This window comes from Electrophorus electricus, chromosome 14 (genome assembly GCF_041902795.1).
Source record: "Electrophorus electricus isolate QZ-2024a chromosome 14, ASM4190279v1, whole genome shotgun sequence".
NCBI lineage: Eukaryota > Metazoa > Chordata > Actinopteri > Gymnotiformes > Gymnotidae > Electrophorus > Electrophorus electricus.
Window position 1 is genome coordinate 18,851,965 of NC_137510.1, and position 3,036 is coordinate 18,855,000.

The 3,036-nt window shown below is 43.0% G+C and overlaps 1 protein-coding gene across 1 annotated transcript in view; it reads left to right on the forward strand.

Annotated features, from left to right (window-relative positions):
* The first annotated feature begins 299 nt into the window (after nucleotides 1-299).
* Nucleotides 300-3,036, forward strand: part of palmdb (palmdelphin b) — a 22,917-nt gene continuing 20,180 nt past the window's right edge. The window contains exon 1 of the mRNA XM_027016091.3: nucleotides 300-551. The gene's annotated coding sequence lies outside the window, so the exon portion shown is untranslated. The remainder of the gene's footprint in view (nucleotides 552-3,036) is intronic.

Here is a 3,036-nt window from a genome sequence, read left to right on the forward strand (position 1 = left end):
TGTGATGGTTAACATACTTTCCTTTGAAGCTAATTTTAGAAATGGATAATTTGTTAATTGTGTGTCAGTGCTGATGCCTCATGCGTGTTGAGCGGGGGCAGACAGCTGATCAGAATATGTGTGTATTTGAGGGGCGTGGGGGCTTCAATGTGTCTGTTGTTTGGCAGTATTCGGCTTACACACGGTTGGGCAGCCCAGCTCTGACAGGCTTAGGAGGAGCTCGGAGAGAACAGGAGAGAGAGAGAGAGAGAGAGAGAGAGAGAGAGAGAGAGAGAGAGAGAGAGAGAGAGAGAGAGAGAGAGAAAGAATCATCCAACATAAGAGGAGAAAGTGGTTGCATGGAAGAGAGAGGGATTGTGGGGGCAGCCTGCCAGAGAGTGGTAACCCTAGCTCAACCCACAGCCTACAGTCCCTGCGCTGCTACACACACATTCATACACACACAAATGCACACAATTACCCATGATGGACTGTAGTCAGAGCAGAGCAAACTGACTTCCTTCCAGCTTCTGATAACTAACTAAAGATAAGCCAGCAGCCACACACTACTGGTAAGTGTATTCTTCTCTTTCTTTTACTTTAGACTGATGTGATCTTCGTTTAGTGAACATGCTTTGTTGCCTTTTATTTTCTGCCTCTGTAAAAGGCAGATGTACTGCCTATGTAATATCATCCAGTTTCTCCTCAGTATTTGCTGCACAGTATCTGAGTCAGAAGGTAACATCTGACCATGGTTCTTATCTGAGCATAGCACTATTGCATCTAGTGAAAGGTACAGTAACTACTACCATTGTTGTGCTCAGTCTGAGAGTGAATCTGAGAGTGTGGGGTCTTCTGGATTCTTCTAATTGCTTGGTGCTTCTTCCATGTTGCCTGACTGTCCTAGTGGAAGGTCTTTAATGTTTTTCAGGAGAGTTAAAAGGGTCAGACTTTTGATTGGTTATGCAGGGCTGTAGTCCCTGATGATCTCAAGAGGCTTATAGAGTCAGAATGATGGCAGCACTTTGGCTGGGGAGATCCCCCTACATGACTTTCCCCTCTCCTTCTACAGAACGCACTCTGGCAGGTCCTAGGAATCACCAGGTTTAGAGAGAGAGGGAGAGAGAGCGGGAGAGAAAACAGGGGGCAGAGAAATGCTGTAACTATATGCTTTTTGATGACAGCATCCCACCCATGTATGTTTATGAGCTCTAATATGCCAAGTGCTGTAGCTACACCAGGTAAAGTCTTCGGAAGCAAACTCACATGCCTTATATTAAGTGCAGCCTCCCCTTTGGATGTGCCTCTTAAATCATTAGTGAAAAGATTAAGGGCTACACATCGGTGGGCATCTCTCATTGTACTCAAGTTCCCTCTCAAGCACAGGGCCACTGTGTCCAAGGTGTTGGCTAGCCCTGCCTGTCAGGGTCTGCCAGCAGACTAGCACTGAGCTGACCTTTTTCCATGGTAGCAGACTGACTGGTTTTATCATACAGCATGGTGCATTTGTGTCATCAGACAAACTGTCCGCAATGCGAATAGAAGGTTGTTGGCTGAAATAATGGCACATTTAAGATTTATTCTCATAACATACTGTAAAGGTTTACCTTTGTACTCAGCTTTGGTCTCTGCACACAAACACACATGCAGATGCTCTTGTCCAGAGTGACATGAATGATATTCAGAAGTGCTTTATGTTCTCCTTGTGAGCTTATCCTAGTACTGCAAATAGCTGGTTATCTGGAGTGTATCTCAATACTATCTGGGTTATCTGGGTTGTATAATATATCTAGAAAAAAGAAATAGAATTTTAACCTGTTTAGATCAGCAACTGACATTAATCAGGACACACTAGGACTAGCTTTCTAGAAGAGAGCATGAGGTTAAATGTAAGCCGTAATCAGGCATGGCAGCTTGTAGTGTGTTGCTGTTGTTCAAAAATGTCACTGCCAATCACTGTGATCCCCCAGCAGTGTCACCTGCTGACAAACCTCACAAGCACACGGGACCATGACTGTGTTCCACTGCTCAGCACAGCTGGGCCGCAGAGCTATTTTCAGCTGCCAACAGACCTCCTGCATGAGGCATCCTGAGCCCCAGCGTGTTGGCTAGGCAGAGGTGGTGGACCGTTGCTGCCTCCTGTAACCTGGCCTACACAGCAGTGGTCTCAACTCCACACCAGTACATGGACAGGCCAATTCACCAAACATTTCACACAAATGAATACAAGCATTAGCGATGTCATTGGACTCCACATGAATGAAGTCATAAGAAAAGGTCCAGATGCGAAAAGCCATGTAAAAATGGCCAGTGAATGACGTTGTGTTTCTTAGATCAAAATATTAGGTCACTGGACAGGGTAGTGGTATGCAGTAATGAAGAGAATTATTCATGGACAGGCTTGTTGTATATGATAGCATAAAGTTGTGTTCCATAGGCTGCATATTCCAACCATTGAGTCAGTCAACTTTAATTTCAGAGCACATTTAAAAGACTACAGGAGCCATCTAAAGACCATGCAACATGTAAAAATAAATGGATATCAAAATAGTAAATCAATAAAGCCAATGACTGGAACCAATATAATGTCAAATAAAATCCGAGTATGGACATGTAGCTAAATGCTTTAAAACCATTTATGAGGACTTGAAAGTCTGGGAATATAACTACGTGTTTAAATTAGACTTCAACTGTGCATGACATTATAAAGACAGGTAAACTGTTCCAACATATTGGAGCAGTGAAAGGCTATGTCACCCTTAAATTTCAGTCAAAAATGCACAGTCTCTGACAGCAACTGACTGGACGATCTTAAAGTTCAAGAAATTGAACGTGGGCAGAGGAGGCTTGTGATGTAAGTCAGAGAAATACCATGTAAAGCTTTAAAATCAACCAATTAAATCTTAAAATCAAGTCTGGATTTTACAGGTAACCAGTGAAGTGAAGTCAGTGCAGTATTTCCAGATCAGCTACAGACATGACATCAATGTATGATGTGAAAATAGCATACTGAATACTGTTTCCATGCCTTTAAATGATAAAATGGATTTAAGATTG